General features: G+C 38.3%; 1 protein-coding gene across 1 annotated transcript in view; it reads left to right on the top strand.

Moving 5' to 3' along the window:
- The window catches only part of GPM6A (glycoprotein M6A), a 120,713-nt gene that overhangs the window by 21,576 nt on the left and 72,013 nt on the right, over positions 1–27,124 (top strand). The window lies entirely within an intron of this gene.

The following is a 27,124-nucleotide window of genomic DNA, read 5'->3' as shown; positions in this document are numbered from 1 at the left end:
CTGAGTAATAGGGATTAAATGAAAATATCAGTCTTAATGTCAGAAATGAATGAAACGTTGAAAATGTGAAGTGGATGTATTCTATAGGTTCAGGAATCAAAAAACAGGTGAAAGAATAGAAAAACCTTTAACACCACCTTGCTTTCTTCCCCCCCCCCCCCAATCCCCCTCCCCCCCCCCCCACCCCAACAACCAAACAAAAAGACCCCAGACTATTCTAAGAGGCATATGGGCTTGTTTTTCCTGTTTTATAGCTCATAGCAATTAATGTAGTCTTATAGAGTTAATTATTTTGCTATAACAGGCTTGTGACCCCACTGCAGCTGCTGCTTGGGTGAGAACTGTCCTTTAGCTGTTCCTTTCACATGAATCCTGTGTTTTCTGGCTTCTACAGCAGGTAATAACTGGTCTGTTCAGAATATGTAGTTGGAGGCTTTGTGTCTAGAGGTGATGTAAAATGCAGTGGGTTGGTAGAGGCAAAGTGTATAATGTCAGGTCACTATATCTGCTCAGTGAAGACCTGCATTTGCAGCAGCTGGATAGTGAGGTACGTCTGATGTGTCAGAGACTGTCAGGGCTGTATGGATTTACATGGAGTGGGAGGGTGAATAGCTGTTGGAATTGCCAGTGGCTGGCAAATGAGGTAAATAGGTGGATTGGGAGTGTTTAGTGTAGAAAGAGAGTTGTTAAGACAGGATGGTCTCCATCTTAGCAGGGATGTGGTATGGTATCTGCATGATACTTCTACTATTTGCTATCAAAGCAAGAGGCTGAGCAAAGAAAAAAGAGAAGCACTTTTCAGCTAGAAGGAGTTTCTGTAACAGTCACGCTGGATCTGCAAAGCTGTTGGGGGCGGCCTTGGCACTGACTTTATAGCCAGAGTGGAAGCCTTGAGGACTTCAGCATTTCCCCAGGGCAACAACAGAAGAGAGACAGAAAATGCTGTGTCTGCTTCTAGGAGAAAAGTTCCCATGAACTCTTAGCCCTCTATCACTAGCTGCCTGACAGTTCTGCGTAGGATGGTCACATTAATTTTTATAAAAGCATTGCTTTGCTTTGAGCAGTAACTTAAGCATAGTCCAGTGCTAAAGCTGCCCTTTGGTGATACTTGCCAAAAGCTGAGTGCAGCATGTGCAATCAATCCTAAAATGTTCCTTTTTTGTACTACAGTGAATTCTTTCATATTTACTGCCCTCAGTCTTTGGCGTTGAGAAATGCAGCACAGTGTTAGAAAGCATTTGTACTGTTGAAAGTATTTTGCCACTATTTCTCATGGAAATAACAGGCACTGGACTGGGATCTGCTGCGAGTTTTCCTGGTAACTATGAAGAGAGTTCAGGCTTGTGTAGGGGAGGCAAGGGATACCTGACTGCCTAACAGTGAGAGCATACAGTAAAGTTTGATTTTTCCCTTTCAGATGTAGTTTGAGAAGTGGAGCGAAAGCTGAAATAGTGCTTTTTTCCCTTCTAAAGTGCTCCTGTGGACATAGATGCTAAATTTTATTTGGAAAACTTCCATGGAGACAAAAATTGTGAAATCATTATCTCCCGCTGATTTGTATTTAAGGATGTGTTGAGAATCATAGAATCACAGAAAGGTTTGGGTTGGAAGGGACCTTAAAGATCATTTAATTCTGGTCCCCCTTCCATGGGCAGAGACACCCTCCACTAGAACAGGTTGTTCAAGGCCCCATCCACCCTGACAGTGAACACTTCCAGGGATGGGTCATTCACATTTTCTCTAGGCAACCTTTTCCAATGTTTCGCCATTCTTAGTAAAGAATTTCTTTCTCATGTCTAATCTAAATCTACGCTCTTTCAGTTTAAAGCCCTTTTCCCCCTTGTCATATCCCTGCATGCCCTTGTAAAAAGTCTCTCTCCAGCTTTCCTGCAGTCCCCGTTTAGGTACTGGAAGACTGCATCCTGTAGTCAGTGGCAGATGCAAAACAGATGATCCTGGGGAGGGAAAACTGGAAGCTTTTTGTGTCCTGCAGTCAAGGACAGCAGACAGAGCTGTGCAAATTCTTAGAGAATTACCAAGAATTTGAAATCATGGTGAGGATTTGGTAAACCAGCAGATACTCCCTCCTCAACAGAGCACCATAGGCTTTCACATGACGCAGTGAGTACAGGATAATTCTTCTGATATCCCATTTTGCATGAAGTGCAGGAGAAGCTGTCCTGTGCTCCAACTGACAGGACTGAACTCCTGGCATTTGTTTCACAGACACAACAAATCTCCACAGTGTGTGTGTGTGTGTGCGTGTGCCACAGATTTGCTGGACCAAATCTGAGGGAATTTTGGGAAATACTTCAGGTAACACGTCTCTGAGACTACACACATCTAGTCGCCATTTTCAAGTCCCTCCTGTGAAGCCTAAGACATCCTAAAGTGGTTCAAAGAAAAGCTTGCTAGGTTTCCCAACCCTGAGGGCAAACTAATGTATCTTACTTTGACTTCGCTCTTTGCAATAGTGGGAGAGTTTTTGGCTGTAACTTTTAAGATTACAGCCTAGAGGGAAACCATGCATAGCCAATTTCATGCTTAATAATTGATTTTGAAAAAACAGAAAATAAACCCAGTGTTTTATGTTGGAAAATATTGACATAACGATGGGAACCCCTACCTCTGAAGGAAGCTGATTGTAAGGAAGAGGGGAAAAGAGTGAAAACAGCAAATTAGCACAGGTATATAATTGTATTACTCGTGTGTAGTATCTGTGAAGAATGAGTGATTATGGCTTTGATAAAAAGTGTGTTATGTGAAGTATTAATAATGTATTTAGTTTTATAATATTCTTGTATTTTTAATGGCAAATATAAAGATGAATTTGATGTGTAGGGAACATGGCAAGAGAATAAGTAAATATAATCCTCTTGGGAGATAGAAAGGAGAGCCCCTATGTTACTTCTGTGTGGCATAGTAGCACAGTGGCCTAGGGAGCACTTCAAAGATATGACAGATTCAGGATTTAATTTTGGGGAAAAAAAAAGCTAGAAGTGCCCATGGGAAGGACTGAGGGCTCATTAGCATGGATATAAAGAATGTGCATGGGAAAGGGCTGTTTGTCATTCACCGTCTCTGTAAGCTATCTGAACTATTAGACAATACTGCAGAGATATTATCTATAATATAGAATTGCAGTTTTTACCACTTACTGATGCTGAATTTCCTACATTAATGTTCTCCTCTTTTAAGTTTGAGTGGTATCCATGATCTCAGGCAAGCATAAGGAACATTTTCATTTCCCCTCACACCACTTCCCGTAATTTTTTAAAAAGTAAAAAAATTATGTTATATGGACACTATGGGTGTCTGTAAGCCATGTCAGGTTTGGAAACATCAGTTTTAAGCTGTGAAGTGATACCTGGTCTTAGGTATTAATCAGAAAGGTATTTCTGATGGAGGCAGGAAGTGGAGAAGCAGTCCCAGGATTTTCAGAATATCAGCTAGCTGCAGTATGGATTCTTATAGCCCAGTAACTAATAAACATATAGAAAATATTAGGAGTAAACAGATAAATAAACCCTCCATGGTTTAAAAACTAGCCTGTTCTACAGATACTGCAGAAGGCTGCAGCTATTTTTTGCTCTCTGCATGGCTCCTCAGATAATGCCATTTGGTAACTGGTGACACATGCCTTTAAAAAAATTGTTGACTTTCATTTAAAGTGACAGGGTAATATTGCTAAGAAACTACAGGATGTACATTAAATATATATTTTTGCATTTGGCAATATGCCATAATATATATTTAGTTCTCCTGATAGTTGCTATTCTCTTCTGGCAAATTATTTACATTGGAATAACCTATTTGCAGGGAACAGAAGGGGGAGAAGCTTTTTGAGCATGGCTGTGATATTATGTGAAGTGGCAGAACGGCATGGGAAACTTGTAACTAACCTGCATATAGTTCATTTTAAAATACAAATCCATGATGTAGCTATCTTTCAGAAATCACTGTGGGTTGTTTTTTTGTTATTATTATTTGCTCCTATGGTATCCACATGTACAAATACATTTTAGATTACTTTTTTCATAGATTGGAAGAACATATTTAGGTTTTAATTCTGACCAGTTCTTGTCAAGGATGCAATATACGAAAGATATTTAATTCCCATTGCTCTTACAGCAGTATTGGCATAGGTTTGTGAGCATAGCTAAAAAAAACAAATGCACAAATAATGGATGCAGATTATTATGGTAGAAATGTCTCCTTTAAAGCAACAAATACATTGGAGGATTAAAACATATCACAGCTAACTCTGTTTATGGTGTTCTGGCCTTTCAAACTAAGATTTTGTTCCAGACATCTTTGTAGTTCAGTCTCTGGGATTTAATCTCTCTAATGTGTTACACTTGCTATTGTCCCAGTGAATTTGTTGACAGACAGTAATTGGGTCACTGCATTGAGATGCCCGTTGTAAGCTCTGAGTTCTCTCTGCTCGTTGGCAAGGCAACCACAGTGGTCCAGGAAACATGCGCAGAGTAGGCTCTCGGCCTGCCTCTCAGAAGGTGTCACTGGAGGGCAGGGAAGAAAAACCTCTTGGATGCTGGAACAGGCAGTGAATTCTTCCCAATTTTTTTAATTCGTGCATTGTCTTTCCTTGGTGGGAGCATGGGGACAGACATTCAGACTTACGAATAAAATGAAGCCGTGTGCAGAAACTGAACCTATGGATTATGGCTTTGTTCTTAAGTCTTTGGATATTATTTTAGTGTGCAGGGATTGAATACATTATACGTCAGTCTGATCTAGTTGTTCTAATGTATGACAGAAGAAAGATAAATATTTCATAACTCCTTTAGATCTTGCTCTGGTTTTCCTTTCCCCCCAACTCCTTACAGAGAAGCAACTGATATAGATATATGCAACACTGATAAAGTGCTGTATTCCGTGAATCTATAACTATAATTCCACACATGTTGGAATTCTTATTTATGGTACTAGTTGACACTCTTCACTGACAGTTTTTTTTGGGGGGAGGGCGTATTTGGGAGGGGCACAAAAAAGGAGATAAAATCCATAGAGACTCAGTTTCACTGTCCATTGTGTATTCTCTTTTTGTTCTGTTTCCTTGGGCTGTTTGAAAGAAGCAGTTTGGAGATAGTTTTATCTAGAAGCACGCCAAGCTAAAAAACCTCTACAAATTCTTCTGCTTTTTGTTCAGTCTGATCTAGACTGTGACAAATCACACGATGGCATAAGAAAATGCACACAAACTCTTGTGCAAGCACATATTTTTTAATTTCCAGGGGTGCCATTCTCATAGACGTTGGTTTTCATAGATTATATCACCTCCTCATTGGCTTAAAAGTCTTTTCAAACCTAGAGTTTGTAAGTGATGAGAAAATAAGAAACTGAAAATAAATTAGTCTAATAGTTTAATTTTTTTTGTTTGTGTCTGGATGAAGGTGTTAGCATAGGATACTAGTCTGTACTGGAGTATGGTAATAGTAATTAGTGCAAGTAATAATATAGCAGTCGCACTATTAGTAATATCACAGTAATAAGTAGTAGATATAGTAGGATATAGTAACGTGAAAGTATCTTCTCAAGAAGGCATGATGTAGATGTGTCTCCTGTAGGTATTTTGAAAATTTTGCTTGCTTCAATATATGCAGATATTATAATAGTATTTTAAAGTGAAGCTGAAATGAGTCATACAGCTAGGATTAAAGTCTCTTCTTCAGTGGCATATTCTTGCTACCCTTACAGACAGCAGTTAAAACTCCAGTTAAGTAAAAACCACCTGTGCAAAACCATCTTGATTTACAGTTCCCACAAAATGGCTTCTACATGTCTGTATAATTAATAACAATGAAACTTAAAAGCAAGAGGAGCTATGTGATTTTTTACTCAAATGAAATAAACTTGGATTTTGTGCCTACACAAAAATTTCAAACAAGGAGAGAGAAAATCCGTTCTGTCTTCTTGAAAAGGAATTCTGCTCTGTCCAATCAAGATATTTGAAAGTGTGGGGGGAAAAGTTATGTGAAATTAGTTGAAGGCTTCAGACATATAGTTGGTAAAATAGATTCCATTCTTTTAAAGTACAGAATTTTCATTATTGTCAGAATCTCTTGAAGCAATATTGTTCTGATCTAAATAAGTAGAAATTTAAGGGAAATGCTGCATACTACAGATGCTTATGGAGAGATAAGTTAGGAAACTTCATTTGCAAGTAAAGGAGATGGAAGTTAGCAGAGTTCTTCATGGTTGTTTTAGTAAGTTTTTCAAATGGCTAGAATTTTCCAAACTTCCAAAAAAAGGTAAAATAAACTGCTATCACTTTCTATTTACTTGCTTTAGTTCAATAGTTATTAGCATTTATATTGTTACTAGAAGTTAAATATTTTGGTTTAGACAGAAAAATCTGGAGTAGAAAGAACTGCCATTTTATCTTGATTTTTACCATAGGTTACTTTAAACTGGACACCCAACATTCAAAAGACGTCAGTGATAGTTAACATTCTCACCAGTTTCTGAAAAGTAGTCCATGCACAGGGGAAACTTGAATTTGAACATCCACAAGTTCATAGTAAAATAATTCCTTGGTAAAACCCTCTCTTTTTTTGTGAAATAAAAGTACTCTACAGAGTTGAGGGTCATACTGTGTTCTGCAGCTAAAAAATGTATTCAGGTAGGAATTCCCACAATTATTTTCTCAAGGCAGCTGCCATGGAGCTGGTTAAGTAGCAGCAGCCAGTTCTGTTTTACCATCCATGCTAACCTAGGGGGGTAGCCAGATTTCCTTGTATCTTTCACATAGGTCTCAGTTATTAAAAAACCAAACAAACTAGGAATGCCAGTGTCTTAGTGTTGGACACCTGAACCTCATACAGCATGTAACTCTTGTCTCCTTCACAACTTCTATGCTTCCCATCCTCATCAGCTGATCAACAGCAATTGCTTCTGCTGAAGGGTAAACTGACACTGCGTGGTAAACACTTCACAGTTTGTTTTGGGCCCGCAGATGTTTCAAAAGTAGCACAAAAAATACAGTTTGGAAGTGGCTAGACATACTGCTGTTCAGTTTGACTCACATAGCCCTGTGATTCTAACTCTTTTGTCCTTGTGGCTAAGGGCTCAGTGCTCCTTTTATGGAAATTAATGATAAAACTGCACAGATTTCACTGCTGTATAGTCAGATCTTAAATTTTCTGATTCTGAAGTGCTTTAAATTTCTTCAGGTCCAGGAATAAATACATCCTATTTCATGGGAACATGTTAAAGGACGTGAGCGACAAAGCTATAGAAAAGCCAGGAACAGTAAATAAAATCTTCTACAACTTCAGTCATTTGCAGGAGTGATTAGAAGCTGTGTTTAAGGAGTTTATTTTCAAGTGGATGCACAAGACAATGGAGGACATATGGCACAGTCTTAAATCTCTCAGCATCCCTTGCTTTTATTTCCTGTTTGTAGCACTTTAATTTTCACTGTGTGATGCACATTTTCCAAAATGAACTTTTGATTGTCAGAAGAATTGGGAATTTGATTTTATTCAGCTACTTTTTCTCCTTTAGACAGTACATTTGGAGATAGCTAGTACCTGTAGAAAGCATATCTTAAATACTCACTGGATATCTGTTTTAACAGATGGACTGCAGTGAGCATACATGAAACTGGTGCCAACTCACAGTCAGCAAAGTGTGTCACGCCTAAGGATATCTTTAAGAGGTTAAAGAAAAATAACTTTCTCCAACACCAAAAATGCCAAGGTCGCCCAAACCAAATAAGCCTAAAAATCCTACCACTTTCATTTTTTACAAGTAATTTACTGCATAATGAAACAAAATTACATAGGGTTGTTCGTTTTGGTTTTGTTGTTTTTTTTTTTTTTTCCCAGAAAGAGCAGAAGTGCATTTTCACATTGAAATGAATTCAATTAAATATTTTACTGATAAGTCAAGATGACTGGTACACCTTTTTCTTGGTCTGGTTGTCATGTCATTTTGAATAGCCTACTAGATGTGAAAGGTAAACCAGAGATATTTAAAATACTGCAGAGAGATGTGGGAAAAATCTTTCTTTTGCCTGAGATGTGGCAAGGCTAGACTTCCTGCAGAGTCTTTTCCAATTATGTTTCTTTGGTGGTTTTGAAATTGCCGGATATAACTTCAGCTGCATTCTTGGGGAAATAGCGCATAGCCTAAAAGATTGAACCATCACAGAGGCCATTTACATTTTTCTGTATTTTAAGATCTTGCAGAGTTAATGGAATGCCACTAAAGCATCTCTCTCCACATTTCTTATTTGCATAGTCAGGAGTGCTATTGTAATGCAACACGTGGTTGTCTTTTATTTGAGTTTTGTTACGTGTACCGGGAAAGAATAAAAGCCGCAGCTGAAAAATATGAAGGGAATGGGAGGAAAAGCAGTTTTTCTTATTGTGATATCCTTCTGCAGTAGAAATGTTGGGACCTGACCATAATTTTTTTAGAGTGTGTTACATTTACTCTATTTCAGCATGTATGGAACCTTAAATCACAGTTATGTTAGCTATGCATTTTGATGTTTCTGCCAGAAGAGTCAACAATCCTTATCAGAGTTTTGCATCAAGTGTTACATCATGAATTTCCAAAGAGGCTTATTGTAAAGCATATCTGTGTTTTAAAATAAAGAAAAGCTAGCTCTACTTCTCAGAAAAGCAAGTGTGGGAATATGTAATACCAACAGGATCTAAAAGAATCTCATCATACTGTTTGGTTCTGTAGTTTCCTTCCTACCCTCCCCTAGAGATGTCTAGGTGCTTGTCCCCACAGAGCAGCTTTTGGTCTAAACTGATAGGAGGGCTTCCTGAAGTCCATGGCAGTAGTTCCATGTGGGCTGTGATGGGCCGTAGCACTGTATTTTCAGGTTACCAGCCTGAATCCCTTGCAGTTGTCCATATGAAAGGTGTGGAAGACTTAGGACCCATCCAAAAGGGAGTTAGAGGTTAGGTATGCACATTTTAATCTGATCCTCACTAAACCTCATAAGGTTATGCGTAATCCTGGTGGCTTCTAAGATGTGTATGTATAATAATATGTAAGTTATATTAGAGGCATCCTGGAAGTGGAGCTGCCGATGACTGGCTTACTGGCATTCACATCTTTGCGCAGTTCAAATACGTGCAGAGTGTTGCCTCTCCTGTGTTCACTTGCAGGTTTCATCTTGTCAAGTGTGATCTAAAAATACATCAGAGATGGACAGTGCTAAGTTAATTGTTACAGAACATGCTTGGGATTGATTCCTTCCTCACGTTTCATGTGTCTCTGAGTATATTCTAACAACCAAGCTCTAGGTCAGGTTGAAATGGAGGCCATTCCCTCTCTGCTGAAACTGTTGGATTTTACTGAAAATATTTATGTATTGAGTAGAATACAGAGAGGAAGGAAGGGAAAAAAAATGGGAACAGTAAAGAGACCATGATGACAAAGCCTAGTGTTTGCATGCATATTTTAAATAAGCTGTTACTAATGAAATTATTGAAATGAGAATTTGAAAGTTTACTTATCATGCTCAGCTATCCCAATTTCATTTCTGATACATGTAGTTATTGTCCTTGTGCTGGGTAGGGAAACTTCGCATCTTACAAAGAATTTTTGTACACTGCAATACCAGTGTGATACCAAGGTTGTAGGAATAGCAACTAGTATGTATCATAAGAAACGTGTCCTGATTATTGGCTGTTTTTGCAAATGGAATATAATAAATGCAAAGTCCTCTAAAAGTACAGCTAATACTTTGATGCCCAACTTCTGTGGCTGTTGGTCCTTTAAAATCTTCAAAGAGTGTTTCAATTTAGCCCTCACACTTTTTTTCAGTCTTTTCTATACCCTTATTATACGTTGGACACTGAATTCTGTATCTCAATGGGTATATTTTTCAGATATTATTAAAGCACAGTTATTATTGTAAATGAAATATGAAGATAAAATACACAGCTGACACTTTCACGTGCAAATATTAGGCAGTTTAAAAGGCCATTACTCTCCTTTTCAGCCAATGCCAATATAATTTGCTGAATTCAGTGGAAATTCAAAACTCATGTAACTCTGTAAAAATAGTTTTAAATGCATCAGTAATATGTAAAAAGAAGTTTTTCTGGTGTATCTTTAAGGTGTATATGCAGTAATTGCATGATGTGGTTAATGACTCTTCTCTCTCTTCTCTCGTGATGGCTAGGGAAGACTCCAGTGCTCTCAGTCAGTGAATGCAGTCATCTGAGACTCCTGCACATGCTTCTAGGCATCCCTTCTACTTGCACAGTTACAGTCTGCCATAGTTTTAAATGTGAAAAATAAGGTAATCAGTCTGGGCAAGTAAGACTTGAAAAATCTCTCAGCCTTGTTTTTGTTTAGCAATTTGCATATATTGAGGAAGAATATAGGTCTCTGAGCCTTGAGGTGCTAGCAAGCTGTCTAACCAGACACAGAGTTGTATGTCAGACTGTGGTAGCCTTGGCTGTTCCACGGTCTGGTGTGCATAGCTGGTCATCTGTTTCCTAAGATAGGTGGTACTCCTCTGCTTAGCAGGAGTATCAAGCGTTACGATCACAGAAAAAGATGCATGTATGTCCTACAAATCAGTCAGAGGAAATAATCTGATGATGAAGGCAAAGAATACACACATGCTGGATATGAGGCAGAAGAGAAGGTGCAAAATAGTGTGTATGAAAACATACACACTAATGTTACAGGTACCTAATACTTTCACGATTGCCTTCTGTTTATACACTGACTTCCTCCTAGGTATCTTCTAGGTAGCAGAGTGTTGTGAAACATTAAGTGATGAGCCTATCAGCCTGCCCTGTTAATCGCTATTAAACAGACATTCAATGTATACATTCTATTGTTAAATATGTATTGCAGCTTCTGACTGGGAGACAGCCAGTCATTCATTCTATTGATCAAGTACTGCTGTTTTGTGGACATTGATCAATCTCATAATCAAATCTTGTATTTACATGAATTGTGGTTTAGTATATATTTAAGTTTTTTAGAGTACACAGTAATGTACTTAACCCTTTCAAAATGCTTCATATTGAATTTGTAGGTATGTGGCTTTGCTCTTATTAAAAACTTCAGAAGTAACACAAAGCTGCTCAATGCATGCATGCTAAATTTGTTGATATTTGACATGCCTGGCATATTTATCTGTATCAACTTTTCAGGGCTTACTAGTAAAATGGAGTATTTCTTACATGAAAGTGGCTCCACACTATGAAGGTTTTGAAGGCATTCTATATGTGCAAACTACTTGTGATCTAATTATCTTAAATCCTGTCTATTTAATTTGAACTGTAAAGTTAAGTACTAGTCTGGTCTTCTCCAGCGTTAGTATGTCAGATATTCTACCTGTATTAGCATATGGTAAAGCTACTGTTTTGCATATATTTCAGCTTCATATGGACAGCATCTCATTCAAGAGAAAACCAATTTGCATTTATGGCTTCTTCTTTAAAAGCTACCTTCTCACATTCTCTTCATGTCAATAATCCTTGCAGCGATACTTCTGAGACCCATAAAGATTACTTGTCTCTGGCAATACTACCATTTGGTGCTATATAAATCCAGTCTTGGCTATTTAAGTTTGTGTGCATAAAGTTTTAGCTTTTTAAAAATACTGTACTCGCTGCCAGTTATGTACTAGATTCAGCTTTTATTGATTCATGATTTTATAAATATTATGTTAACAAAGCACAGTTCTGTTCTGATGGGATAGTGTGGCACTGGTAACTGAGTGACCATAATAAAGAGTATGGTAAAGTCCCTCAACATTAATTATCAGTATGTGCAAAACATGGGTCTAAATATATTGTGATGGGGATAAAAGCCTACATATAACTTCCCAGATGAGAGCTGTGTATTTCAGCAACTAACTCAGCTGCCATACTAAAGCTTCAGATGTTAAATGATGTATATAGCTCTTATCTACATAGGAAAACACCAAATTTCATGTGAATATCTGAATAGTAGTACTAATCTTCTAGCAGTATCTTATAGTAATAATACTCTAATGTCCATTTTGCAGATTTTAGGGTGAAAAGCAACAGGAAGAATAGTTAGCTTATTCATCCTTCACCCTTGGAGGAGTCTCTGTCTGTAGTATAATAGAGTGGGTAATTTATCAAAGGACACGGATGTTTTTGGTTTTGTTTTTGTTTGTTTGTTTGTTGGTTGGTTGGCAGTTTTTTTGTTTGTGTTGTTTTCTTGTTTGGGTTTTTTTTTGGAGGGGGGGAGGACTGTTTGATTTGTTAGTTGATTGTTTGTTTGTTTTTTTATTGGTTTGTGTTTTGTTTGTTTTTTTTAAAAGCTTATTCTTGTAATGTTTCCAGCATCAGTATCTGAATAAGTTACACACAGACTAAAACAAATCGCTGCATAAATATTTTGCACATCTGACTTTTTTTGGAACCAGTCCATATTTTAATTTTCTGAACTCTGATTAGTTCAATCATGGTATTTTCTGCCCCATCTGGATTCACCCCCTTTGTGTTCCTAACTATCTGAGTCAGTTTGTGTGCCAAGTGTCATGATAAATACCTAGTTTTTATGAGTTGCATGGAAAAGGTGTGACATGATTTTATCACTTCTTTTCTGTATTAACTTGCAGAGTATGGTGTAGCATGAATGCATCAAAATACACAAAGGATAGCCAGATTTATGTTTTTTGTTGCTTCAAGGTTAGTTTTGTTTTTTTTTTTAATTTTTCAAGTAAATCTATTCAGTGTTTTATTGTAACTTAAGTACCCTCTCTTAAATGAGAAAATATTTGGTTTTATGTTTTATGAGGATGTAAGATTTTCCTAAAATAAACAGCAATAGGTGATATGGAATTTCACTGCTTGGTGAGGCACCAGGAGACAACACATCTGTACCTCTTTCTGGATTCTTTTTAGGGAGTACAAATAGAAAAACTTGCTCGTATTTTGTCCATCTTCAAAGAGGCCAGAGATAACCAGCTTCATGATATCAACGTCAAAATTTATTTTGACTGAAAACTATAATTCCTTCTGTGTTTCTGCTTAACTGAATTTGAAATGAAATTTTTTCTGAATGATTAAATAATCTAGACACACAAATCTAAGCTATGTGTATCTAAGCATTCATGTACAAAGATACAATGCACCATGCTCCTCTGACTACTTCATATGGTCAACCCCAATTCATTACCATATATGCAAATACCTTGGCAAATAAATCCAACTTTTGGAAATGCTTCAGAACCATCTGATAGTTATTAATGTGTACTTTGATTATGATTTATTTTTTTAATTGACTCTTGTAAGTTTTAGTGTGCCTTTGTTCATGGTCTCTATGTAGTTTTGGTTTAGGTTTTGTTTGAGGGTTTTTTTTCTTGCGTATCCTCGTTTATTTATCTTTAAATTTTGAATGTGTTATGGTGTTGTCCATACTTAATTTTTGCTTTGGTAGATGTTTTGTACCCTGTGGTTATGGTGAAAAAATGCTGTTGAACAGGTTTGCCAGTTTTTTTTTTTTCCATTTTGAAATTTTCTTTTTAATTTGAAGATTATTTTTGGAGTATTTTCTTTAGTTGTCTCTTCCTCCTGCAAGTAATACTGATCAGTGGGTATAACTTCAAAAAAGATTTCTAAGCCTTTAAAGCAACCAAGGTAAAATGTCTTTAAAAGTGTCAAGCAAGATTTCTTGGTAAACTGAGCTCCTGCGCACAATGTTCCTGTAATAGTTATTTTGACAATGCTGTTGAGACTACATGACATACATGTTCTCTGAGAAATGTTCACCTTTCCATTATGGTCTTACCTTATCGAACACTTGTAATTCTTTGTGGTTTTTTCTTTCCTTGTGACTTGGGTAACAATATAATTCAATTTCATCTTGCCTACTTCATGGTTTCGTTACTGCTGCAGTTTCTTTTTTTTTGGATGTATGTCTGTATCTGTTAGAAAACCATCACCTTCTAAGGTAAAAAAAAAAAAAAGGCCATTGCTAGACAATACGTAAAGAGCCCAAGGCTGTGAGAATGGCCTAATGAATTTTAAAATCAGCTATAATTGAGATACAATTCATATTTATAATAAAAAATATATAAAAAGACCAAACTGCATATAAACAAAATTTTATTACTAAATGATTTAATGAAAGGCTTTTGCCCTTTGAAAGATAATCTTTGTGTTTTCCTTTAAGGAAATTATCTTGATTTCCTTCAAATAATTTTTAAAGTACGTGATTATCACTCAAAAAATAAATAGGGTATGCCTTACTATTCATGTATGTAACAGAATTAAGATTCAGGGAAAAATGCCTATTCTATATTTACTTAAGTTGTCATATACCTAATTGTCAAATGATCTTGATCTTCATATTATCACAGAATGGTTTGTGTTGGAAGGGACCTTAAAGACCATCTAGTTCCAACCCCCCTGCCATGGGCAGGGACACCTTCCACTAGACCAGGTTTCTCAAAACCCCATCCAGCCTGGTCTTGGACACTTCCAGGGATGGGGTATCCAGAAGTTCTCTGGCAACTTGTGCCAATGCCTCACCACCCTCATAGTGAAGATTTTCTTCCTAATAACTAATCTAAATCTACTTTTTTTTTTTTTTTTTGTTTAAAGCCTTTTATCCTTGTCTTATCCCTATGTTCACATTTTATGATTTGTTATGTTCTCTTGGTTTTTTTTTTGCTGATAATTCTTTTTCCTGATGTATCTCAACATAAAATTAATTTCTGAAAAAAAATGCTTATTCTGAATTAGGGGAATTTTTCTAAGAATGATTCCATTTATTATTGCAACAATAATATTTACTTTGTGATCTGTGAAAAATAATCTAAGACATCACCTAAAACTTGAATAATTAATTTTCAATTTGTACAGTAAGGACCCTCCCCCATGAGATTTCTTTCCTTACATTAACTTCACAGAACCTCAAGGGCAGTTTTAGTGACAGGTACCCTTTATTAAATTTTCTGCTCTCTTCACATTTGTAGGAGATACAGTGTATGCATGAATCATGTCAGTTTATCAGTATTTTATATTATTTGTAATCTAAAAGTTCTGAATACATTCTTTTAGATGAATGATTGATTGTGAAAGCTGCTTTTGTTGCCTGTTTCCCATTCTGTAAAGCAGTGATATGCAAAGAAGACACTGAGCCTGTTTGCCTTAATTAGTTTCTGTATTTCTCTGGAAATTAGTTCATGGGACCTTGGTTGTTGTATAAAAACTCTCTTTTGTATGGTTTGATTCTGTGTTGTAAGTCATCTTGCTAAGAAAGAATAGTATGGTATAAGCATCACTTAATAGCCTGAGGGAGGTGTCAGTGTTTAGTCTTCCTGAGGGATATCAGCCATTTCATCAAGGCCATTTTTATGGTGGGGTTTTCTTTGTTGAATGTTAATCATAGAATCATAGAATGCTTTTAGTGTTTCAAGCTGCTTGCCAATCTTATGTCGGGCTCTGAAGGACAGGGAAAGACTTGATGACTGTACTGAAAGAGGTTATAGAACATAAGTTTTATAACCTCTAATAGTTCTTAGGTGGCCATCTAGGGACTAATAATAATTCCTTGTAAGCACTGAGATCCCTATTTGCCATAGGCGTCCTATTTCTCCCCTATTCAGTAGGAGCATTCATTGGCTTCTAAGGAAAACCACTATTATTCATAATCTCTGAAAAAGACTTATGCACTATGCCACTGCATCCTGGTATAGAGGTTTGAACTAACAAGTGAAGAGGGAACTTTACATGTATCATCATCAACAAGTGGGACAACTGAATGAATCTGAAACCTTTTTTTGTCCCATTGGGAGCTCTGTGTTCCTTTGCCATGGAAAAGTCCCGCAGGAAATGACAAATTCATTTTCTTTCTGTATTTTTTTGCATATTTAGGACACAGGTCTATAGATCTTTTTAGAGCATTGCAGATATCTAAATCAATAAATCTTTGAAGTGAAGCTTAAATAAACCTACTGCCACTGTTTAAACAGAATTGACTTTTGTCCTAGCTCATTATTTAGTTTTGTCTGGTTATTTTAATTTTTGTTTAGAATTCTACCCTCAGGCTGAAAATACCAGTTGGATTGTTGCGTATAATGCTAGCACGCTTAGCTTCAGGGTTGGTTCCTCCCCCCCAACCCCCCACCCCCAATAAAGCATGCTGTTGGAAGTGTATTTTTTAAAGAGAATTACATAAATATAGCATTTAAAAAGGACCACATTTTTTCCCAATGGTGTATACCCTTGAGAGCATGTTTAATTCATCCCCTAAAGAACATGACAGTTCACTTTTAAGATTTCCTTCAGCTTTTGCACTGAAAAACAGGGGTTAGAAATTTTGATAAGTATCTTTATACAATAGGTGCATATTCTTCTCAGCCTTATGACAGTTGGTGAATGTGCATTAAGAGATCATCTTCCTGTCCCCCACAGGAGATCACCTCCACACAACATATGCAGCATTTATCTGCCAAAATTCAGAAGTCTTTTGAATCAAGCTTTTAAAAAAATTCTTCCATCTGGAGCTCATAGTGTTTTCCAGAGATTCCGTAAATTCTACTGAAAGAAATTTCAGAATGTTCCAGAAGCTATAGTTAAGCTTAAATATTTTCTAAAGGAAAGGTTCCTTTGAGTATTGTGAAATAAGCAGCACATAATTTTTATGATGTGTGTGTGTATTTTTGTGGTCTAACATTTTTATATATATATATATATATATATGCATGTGAAGTGAATATATATTACTTTCCTCCTCCCCCTCCCCCTCCCCTGAGTCATAAAGTGGTCAGATTCAGGACTAGTGTCACAAAAGTGGTATATGCTCCCTGGGAAATTGTTTGTCCTGCACATAATTCATTTTATAGTAATAGCAATAGCAAGTTCGTAGTATTGGTAACTGAAAACTTTATGCTGATTTTAGACATGAGAATTTGAAAAAGAGAAGCAAAGATGGAGTGGTAAAAATGGAAATTTCAAACCCTTTATTCTCACATTATTCTCTTTGGTTTATATACACAGGATCTAACTCCCTAGTTGCCTAGGCAGAGCAAAGAAGAAGTGATATTATGAATACTAAACAATCTCTTCAGTTCAGCTTTCTTGCTGGGAAAATTTTAACCTCTCTTTTTGCTAGCTCTACGAAAGCATTTTTTCACTTGTGGTGATCAGCGCAATAAAAATGAGTATTGAACAACAGCGAAAGGGAAAGGCACAGTGGAACTGCTTTGGTTTCCTAGACTTTATTTATTTTCAGTGCTAATAATTTGGGGAATGATAATTGTGGACTGTGATAATGGTCAACATTCACAGATCAGATGGGTGCAACTTACTTTAATTGAAATTCTGAGGTAATTTTATCAACTGACTTCATTTAGCAAAAAGCTCATTTTATAGACTACTTGTTTCCTAACAGGTTTTGACAATCTGATTTTATGAAATGGTTGTCTTGGTAACCCATTCACTTTGCTTATATCTATGAAAAAGCAGATGAGAAAACAGTAATCTGGCTAGAATTGTTTCTTCAATCTTCCACCATTACTTGTTTTCATTTTCATGTCAGATAACATACAAACTGGAATACAAAGTAATCTAAATATGTAATATGTAACACTGAATAATGTTGTCTGTATGGCTCACAGGCAGATAGATGTACTATCCTCACTTTGTATATAATTCACAGGGTTTTAATTATACGCTCTTCAAGGCAGTGACCTCATTTTCAAAGACATCTGTGGAGTGCCAAGCATAACAATGGTACTATCTGTATAATAACTCTGTAACTATGTAAACTCTGTAAAAATATCTTGTGAAACAATAGAAATCTAATTCCTTCTTTGTTTATATTTTTAAAAGTGTGTATACATAAGTTATACTTTCCTTTATTTGCATACTTTCTTAATGGTTATTTTTGTTAAAACATATTTACATTGAAGTATTAGTTTATATCATGTTTTCAAGATATGCAGTATAATTGAGTATCTGTAGTATAACAGAGCATTTGTTTTTCCTAAGGTACAATACTTTGGGGGATTTAAATGCCACAGAAAAATTTGATTAAGATAAAACTGTAAATAATAGGAAGGTTATTATTGAAAATTATCAGAAACACCACCCTGTTATGAGTTACTTGAAATTGTATGAAATTAGGACGTCTAATATCTGTGTTTGCAGCCTCACTGAATTTAACGTAGAAGCAATAGTTCTGATAGCATATAGCCACACAGGAATTTTAGAATGTGGAAAAGCAAATTTGCAAGGCGTTGAGAAATGTAGTTAGGAAAGTGAAAAATGAGAAAGAAAATTATGCCAAAATGAAACACAGTCGAGCAGTCTTAAAAAGCACGCTGGTTAAGGCATGACTGATCACATTTCCAAGTGAACAGAATGAAAGAAACAGGAAAAAAGCCATGTGCCTTCATGACACAGTTAAAGATGTAAGGCTGAGAAAAAAAGAATAACTCCCAAAAGAAAAGGGAAACAACCAAGTAACAATAAAAATAATGTCAGCATTAGTTAAACTGCAAATGAAAAAAAGAATAAGGAGAACACAAAAGGAAAATCTATTCATTTTAGTAAAAAGGTAAGGGGGCATATGAAACGCTTTTGGAAAAGTAGGAAGGAATAAAGAAAAAGTAGAACCAATATTAAGAAAGGTAAGAGGGTTTTCTTTTTCCTTTTTTTTTTTTTTTTTAAGAAAGGCCAAATGCCAAATCCTAAGGTTTAAATAATTTTTTTTAATTATTTCTTTCTTTTTGAAAATTGAAACAAAATTGAGTCTTGATTTTCAAGTTTCCCTTTTCTCCACTAACTCCCACAGGGATGATATCTCATAAAAGTTTAAAAAAGTGAAAAAAACTGGGGTGTGTGGGCTTTATGGAAACAATGGGGTTTCATTTACCAGAGCTTGTTTCCTGAGATGTTGTTTGGGCAAATGGCTCTAAAAGTTTGTTACCATGCATGTTTGGGATCAGCTTTTCTTAACACTTACCTCAGCTTTATATGGTAGGTTTACTTACTTACTTATTTATTTCTCTATTTATTTATTTATTTTCCAAGAGTGGATGTGGGAAATTGCCATGATTTCTCTTTTGTTATGCTAGTATTCACCTTTCCAGTTCCAAACCACTGGAAAACACTAGAAACAGAAGAGAGGAAAGTGTTGCAGAAACAACTTGCAAAAAGTTTGTTTGTTGGTGGTGGGTTCATAATTATTTTACAGTGTGCTTTCTCTTGAACTGAATAAGGCATACAGGCTTTCTGAAGGCTAAGCATATGTTCTCTAAATTCCCTGCTGAATGATCTGTCATAGTCACCTTATGGGTTCAACTCACCGTGGTGATTCGTGGTGTGGAGCCCTTACTCTTCCATTACCTGCATTGTCTCTATGGCACTTGGACTGAAGGAAATATCCCAATATTTTACTGAATGTCAGAGAGTATCTCAAGCCTTACTCAAATCACTTCAGCTTCTCTTGCCTCCTGCTTTCATCTGGCCTGTGCTGTGCCAGGTGGAAGGCTGTGCCAGTAGAGGATGTGCTGGTGATATTGTTAAGGCTTCCCAAGGACTTAAAAATTATAAATTCTCCATGCTTTTCTTGTGAGGATTTCCTTGTTATTATCTATTCCCTGAAGTCATATTTAACTTGAACCAAACTAATGAATAATGCAAGCATAAGCATTTTTTTATATTACTTAAATCAGTCAGTATAGTTATAAATTATTATAAAATACTTAGAATTTTAACAAGAATGGCTCTTAGTATATTAATATAGCTGTAGTATGATAAGACTTCTCTGCTTCTTTCTTCATCTTACTCTTTCATTTTCATGGTAGCAATCATCTCAGCATTTTTTTTTCATGACTTTTTATTTTGTATTTATATTTTATTGTCAATCTGCTGTTTCAAGTCTTCTCAGGGATCTTGACTAATTTAATCTTTTTCCTGAAATTCCTTCATTTGTTTCCTTCAGCAGGAGACAGTTGTCGTTTGGCATGACAGCAAGTTTGAATGGTGAAAACCACCCACCTTTAGTGAAAACCTTACTGCCAGTAGTATTGTCATAGTAGAAGATTTTCAAAGTCCCTCATACTCATTTCTGTATGCTGTATACCCTCCCTGTTTTGGTATGTCCCCACAAAGCACCAGCAGTCTTTAGACTGCTATGGGCATACAAGTCATGTGTGAATGTTGTGCATAGCTGGCTGGATGCCCAGTCATTGGTCTGTGGCCTTGCTGACTAAGAGAAATTCCTGGTGCCTAAACATATGGCTGTGCATTGCATTATGTGGTAGGTAAGACTTTACACACAGATGGATAGTATGAACACATGCATTTTATATTTTAATATTAATAATAATTTTTAAATGTGTGAATTAAAATAAAACATGATATGCAGTGAGTTAAACATACTAAAGAAAGGTTATTAGTACTTGCTAAGACATTGTTCTGACAGACTTTACACCGCTGCCTCATGTACGTGTTTTCTCTTTCCTTCCCTTAACGGGCCAGATTTTCTAGTAGTACACAACAGCCTCATCCTTCTGGTTAACCAGTAATATATAATAGTTACCATGTATACTATTATATTTTATATATAATCTAATGTATAAATATATATTCTTTTATATATTTTTCTATATATAATAGTAATCAATGTATATAATAAATTTATATTTCTTAATTATATAATGTATTATAAACTATAAATATATTATAAATTATATATGATATAAAATAATATATACTATATAATACTAGATATTTGTATAATATATATTATATATAATACAAATATATTTTAATATATTTATATATTATATATAATTATATAAAATATATATAATATATATAATATATAATAGTAATATACAATAGTTACAAAAACATAGTTTTTGTAAATTCCTCTCTGGTATGTCTTTTAGTTTCTGGAAGCATTTTTTGGCATAGGTCTTTGGAAGCATGCACATCTGTAGGTAGTGCTACTCAGGTAAAAAATATAGTCATAATAATCATGTTGCTTTCACAAGACTAACTATTGCCCCCCAGATATGTAAAGAAGTAGTCATTTTGTTTACATGATAGATTGCTAAGTGTGTTGATTAGAAGTGTCAGCAGAAGAATTTTGGGTAATAGAACTAAAAATGTCACAAATCCCTGCTGTTATTTTCTGGGTTGCTCACTAGTCAGAGATACTTGGCCTAAAAAATGTTTATAATTGATGCACATTATTTTTGTTTTAGAATTATTAAAAGATATCTCAGGAAAGGGTCTTGACCTGACTTTCTTGTTTGCCTTGTAACTCTACAAGGATCATGAGATACTGTATGAGTATTTGTTCCTTTTTTCCATCTGTTGTAAATTTACTTGGCCGTTTATAGAAAACAATTTGAGAGAGATCAGTCACTGTACGGGAGAGTCAAAGATACCTATATATTCCTGACACTCCACTAATGTTTTGTGTGTTACATATTGCAGGCCTTAAAGATGAGCTGAATTTCCACCAGATTCCAATGACTTCTCATGGAGTAACTTGATAGGAACAAACCCAGGCCTAAGATAGCTATATATGGATGATGCAGGAAACCTTAGGTGGGTTTTGTCATGTGTATGCCTGATAGCTTAAAGTTCCAACATGGCGAAGTGCTACTTCAGACTACTAATGGTTGCAGGTGGTCTTCTGGAAAAAAAAATTAAATCTTGCAACTTACATTTATATAAGATTAATGTAAGGCAGAATGAATTTCCAGTTTATTTCAACCACATGATGCATCATTATTGACTCTTAATTACATGGCTGCCATCTTTCAAGAACATGGAGTCACAGCATAGTGTGATTTCTTCTGAATGCATTGACACTCTCCCTTGGCTGGCATACACTGCTGCTATGCAGGGAAGCCATCAGGAAAGCCTCAAGGACAAAATAGTTGTCTTTCTGTGATGTCTGTCCTTAAAAGTTCATGCTGAATTGGCTCTCTGCTAAGTTGATTGAAGCTTCTCTCCAAAACAGGTCTCATTTTAATGGACTGGATACATTCTCCACCATGCAGATACATCTGGGAAATCTATGCCACCAGCCTCACAAGGTTGACATTGATAAAGGGGTGCCCTGGACCCTTCCCAAAATGTTTGGGATGTCTGCCAGCAGATTTGTAGGCAGTCAGGGCTTACTCAGAATGAGATGGAAACCAAGTGCCAGGCCCAGGGGTGCACACAGAACAAAACTGGATTCCTGAAAAATTCTGCAAGATATGATTTCCTATATCACCTTATTGATTAGACAGAACCTCAGTGTGAGTCCCAGAAATAAAACCTTTGTCTCTGAAAATTTGTCTCTCCGTTTTCTGAGGTGAATTCATTCCAAATGAGCAAAGGAACTAGTTTGTATATTTTGGTAGAGGCTCACAGCATGGAAGAGTTTACCAAAAGCTTTGGGTTTTGTGTATGCAGGCAAATCTAAGCAATTTTAATGTTGGCCCAGGATTTAAGGTCAGAGTTTATAAACTGGATATTTACCTACACCCTGTGTGCATGTTTAGATGATGTTCATAGTCTTTTGTAATCTTAAATGGGATGTTTGCCCCATCTAAATCTAAATTTAAAAGATAATTCAGCTAATCTCTAAAAGCTATGAGAAAATTCTTTCAATTGCAGCAGAGCAAGCATCACCCAAATTATATTAAAAACCTAGTATATCCTGGATTTCACAAATTGTGATATGTATTTGTTGTGGTTTAAACCCTAGCCAGACAGCTTGTTCACTCACTCTCAGTGAGTGGTGTCTGGCTGGAAGCAATCGAGGCCCACCCCCCCCCCCCCCTTCCCCCTCAGGGCTCTCTCCTTCCCCACTCCCAAAGGGATGGGGAGGAGAATCAAGAGAATGCAACTCCCATGGGTTGAGACAAGAACAGTCCAGCAACCAATTGTCGTGGTTTAAACCCAGTCAGGTAATTCGTTCGCTCACTTCCCCCCCTTTTTCTTGCCCTCCCCCTGCTCTCGGAGGGACGGAGAGGAGAATCGAAAAGAATGCAACTCCCACGGGTTGAGATAAGAACAGTTTAGTAACTAAGGTATAACACAAATCACTACTGCTACCACCAATGATAATAATGATAAAGGAAATAACAAGGAAAGAGAATACATCATCTCACCACCAGCTGACCGATAACTCGCCCCCCCAGCCCGACCAAGCTCTGACCGATACCTCTTCCAACCCCACAGACTCCCAGCCCTTCCGGCTAACTCTCAGTCACATCCTGGGCATGACGTGCTGTGGTATGGAATACCTCTTTGGTCAGTTTGGGTCAGGTGTCCTGTCTCTGCTTCCTCCCGGCTTCCCCTCCTCCCTGGCAGAGCATGAGGCTCACAAAGTCCTTGGCCAAACCTAAACATCACTATCAGCTCTGCTCCCAAGCTGAAAGTCAAAACACTGCACTGCACCAGCTACCAAGGAGGAGAAAAATGACTGCTACTGCTGAACCCAGGACATTATCCACCCCTTATTCCATACCATTCACGTCATGCTCAGATCCCACATTTTCAGTATACCATCACTCTTATCTCAGTGCATGGACCAGTCCCTATAAAGCTGCTGAGTCCATCTGGTCCATGATGTCAGGCTCCATCTCTTGTAACAGTCTTCCAGAGCAGGAGAGACTGTGTGCAGTGTTCACACTCGTGAATAACCTGGGCAATAGTGTCCATTGCTAAGTCCACCCCTCGATCATGAGTCCATCTCTGTGTTGCATCTCTGCTCTGATGGCCTGAAGTGCATTGGGCCCACCAGGCTCAAAATAATTCACTGTCCCCTTCAGCAGTTTCTGCAGCTTGTTGCTGGGGACTCCATACAGCTGCCTTCCATCTCCGATGCTTCCAAAGCACTGGAGGGGCCCAGTGGACTAGATACTTGCCCATACTGTCCCACACACCCTGCCACTCATGACTGTCCAGCCTTGGGGAAAACCTCTTGGTCCCCCTATATCCTCGTCTAACCCCAGACAAGACCCAAACCTGACTCTGCTTAACTTTTAAGATCAGACAAAATGGTGGTGGGTAGAACACAGTCTGTGTGAGTGCCAACATGCTGATCCCCATCACAATCAGCAGGCAGGTCCCAAGGATACCCAAAGGCCATTCAAAACCTTCAGAACTCTCAAACGATGCTGCTGTACTTGTCACTGGGGCTGGTGTAGCTGCTGTACTTGTCACTGGGGCTGGTGTAGCTGCTGTGCTTGCCAGCTCTCCCACCGCCAGCTTCTCTTTTCCTGAGTCCAGCTCTTCCCCCTCTGCCTTGCTGGGAAATGCTGCGTGGTCTCCTGCATCCTCCTGGGGCTCGGCGGGCGGCTTCCGGGAAACGCTCTCGGCCGTCGCGGGGCTCGGCTCGGCCGCGGGGCTCGGCTCGGCCGCGGGGCTCGGCTCCTCCGCGGGGCTCGGCTCTTCCGCGGGGCTCGGCTCCTCCGCGGGGCTCGGCTCTTCCGCGGGGCTCGGCTCCTCCGCCGCCTTCTCCCGCAGCTCGGCAGCCGCCTCCTTCTGCTCCTCGACCGCCCCGACCTCCTCCACCGGCAGCCGTCCCCTCGCGGCCTCCGGCCCCGCTCCCGCCGCCGCTTGGTCCCCGGGGCCGCTTTCCCGGGCCGGTTCGGCTGCCGCCGGCTCCCGGGGCCGCTCCCCCTCAGCTCCCCACAGCCTCACGAAGATGGAGAGTAGGGTGAGGGCCAGGACGGTGAAGAGCAGCCGGACGGCCAGGTACAAGTCCACGGCCACGTCCGTCCCGCCCTGCTGCTGGAGCCCGCCCGTATTACAAGCCATTGCCATAAAGCACAGTGAGACAAGAACCTTAGCCCAGGCCCCATACTTGATAAACACTAACACAGCAAATACCGGCTCTACATAAGTTACAACATTCTGAAGCTGTGAGATCAAGCAAAACAACTCTGAGAGCCAATAAATCAGCATTGTGACGAGTGACTATTAATCCGGTCAGATCTGTCGTTATCTCAACCCTTCGTGCCCCACGTTGGGCGCCAAAAAAAGAACTGTCGTGGTTTAAACCCAGTCAGGTAATTCGTTCGCTCACTTCCCCCCTTTTTCTTGCCCTCCCCCTGCTCTCGGAGGGACGGAGAGGAGAATCGAAGAGAATGCAACTCCCACGGGTTGAGATAAGAACAGTTTAGTAACTAAGGTATAACACAAATCACTACTGCTACCACCAATGATAATAATGATAAAGGAAATAACAAGGAAAGAGAATACATCATCTCACCACCAGCTGACCGATAACTCGCCCCCCCAGCCCGACCAAGCTCTGACCGATACCTCTTCCAACCCCACAGACTCCCAGCCCTTCCGGCTAACTCTCAGTCACATCCTGGGCATGACGTGCTGTGGTATGGAATACCTCTTTGGTCAGTTTGGGTCAGGTGTCCTGTCTCTGCTTCCTCCCGGCTTCCCCTCCTCCCTGGCAGAGCATGAGGCTCACAAAGTCCTTGGCCAAACCTAAACATCACTATCAGCTCTGCTCCCAAGCTGAAAGTCAAAACACTGCACTGCACCAGCTACCAAGGAGGAGAAAAATGACTGCTACTGCTGAACCCAGGACACCAATGTACAACACAAATCACCACCGGTACCACCAACGACAACAATGATAAGAGAAAATAACAAGGGAACAGAATACAGTACCACCTGCCGGGAAACGAGTCTGACCCAGAAGCCCGTGTCCTTCCGGGTAACTCCCAGTTACATCCTGGGCATGACATGCTGTTGTATGGAATACCTCTTTGGTCAGTTTGGGTCAGGCGTCCTGTCTTTGCTTCCTCCCGGCTTCCCCTCCTCCCTGGCAGAGCATGAGCCTCACAAAGTCCTTGGTCAGGGTAAACATCACTCAGCAATAACTGAAAACATCGGTGTTATCAGCACTGTTCCCAGGCTGGAAGCCAAAACACAGCACTGCACCAGCTACCAAGAAGGAGAAAAATTGACTGCTACTGCTGAACCCAGGACAGTATTGAAATTGAAGTCCTTTTTAAGGACTGAAATGAGATTCTTGTCTCTAAAAGTTTATATAGTATTATCCATGATGCAACTTCAGAACTTTATGTAAATCTTGCATCTTTGCTCTTTAAGTTCTGTATTTGAGCAATACCTGTCTCTCTCTCTGAGGTTTTGGATGCGTATTTGTTATGGTTTTCAAGAAACAATTTAAAAGGTCAGTTATGCAAGCATCTACAGGTGGACAGAGAGTATTTTGCATATGGGTCTGAACAAAACCTATTGGTTTTGTCAGCCACCTATAATCTGTGGTCATAGCTCTGCATTAAATTTGCTGCTGGTGACTGATCAGAATAAAAGTTGAAATGAACAGACTGATATCTACCAGATCTCTTAGCTGGCTTTAATTTTTATCCCCTGGCTTATACATTAATAGTATTCCCCAAAGGAAATAGTATGAGTTTCTGTGTTACTCCTGCTTAGAAAGTTTTTGGAGCACCTACAGGGATGCAGTAGCAAGAGAAATGGCCATCTGAGATGTACATTTTACTGTCTGAAGATTTTGCAGAAGCCATTCAGGCAGGGATTTTTGAATGCCCACAATCAGCAGCCTTGAAAGTGATGACTATTGATTGTTGTAGCAGAAAGTGGACAGTCCTACACTTCCAGTTGCCAGAATCAGTGGAAACAAAAGCATCTTACTTGACCATGATCTCAGGAAGCCCATACCAGTTCTTTTCAGAAGGCTCAATATATTCTGGCAGTACATTGCAGATTGCTCTGCTCTTCTAAGCTCCTACACCTGGGAAAATCTGAAAATCAGGAGCAGGAGGTCAGAGCAACATTCATTGTACTTCAGCAGAACCCTAATGAGAATTTTTCCCCAAAGTCTTGCTGTTGCTTTCTTGTTTCATGTTGAAATGTGTACATAAAGGTAAAACTGGTAAGGAGAAATTTAGTAGTGCACCATAGGACTAAAATACAGCTCAATATTTACTTCAGGAGAATTCTCTTGTTTTTAAGGCAGAAGAACCACGGGACTTTTTTTCAGGGATTTAAAAATCCTAGTTGTGTACATTTGTAATTCACATCAAAATATATGCTTTGTGTGGTTAAAATCACTCGCATTTTTAAAAACCACATTCATTTTACTTGAAAGTGATATACAGATA

Source organism: Pezoporus occidentalis, unplaced genomic scaffold (genome assembly GCF_034315485.1).
Source record: "Pezoporus occidentalis ecotype Australia unplaced genomic scaffold, CSIRO_AGI_Poc_V1 ctg1, whole genome shotgun sequence".
Lineage (NCBI taxonomy): Eukaryota > Metazoa > Chordata > Aves > Psittaciformes > Psittacidae > Pezoporus > Pezoporus occidentalis.
This window is presented reverse-complemented; position numbering and strand designations above follow the sequence as displayed.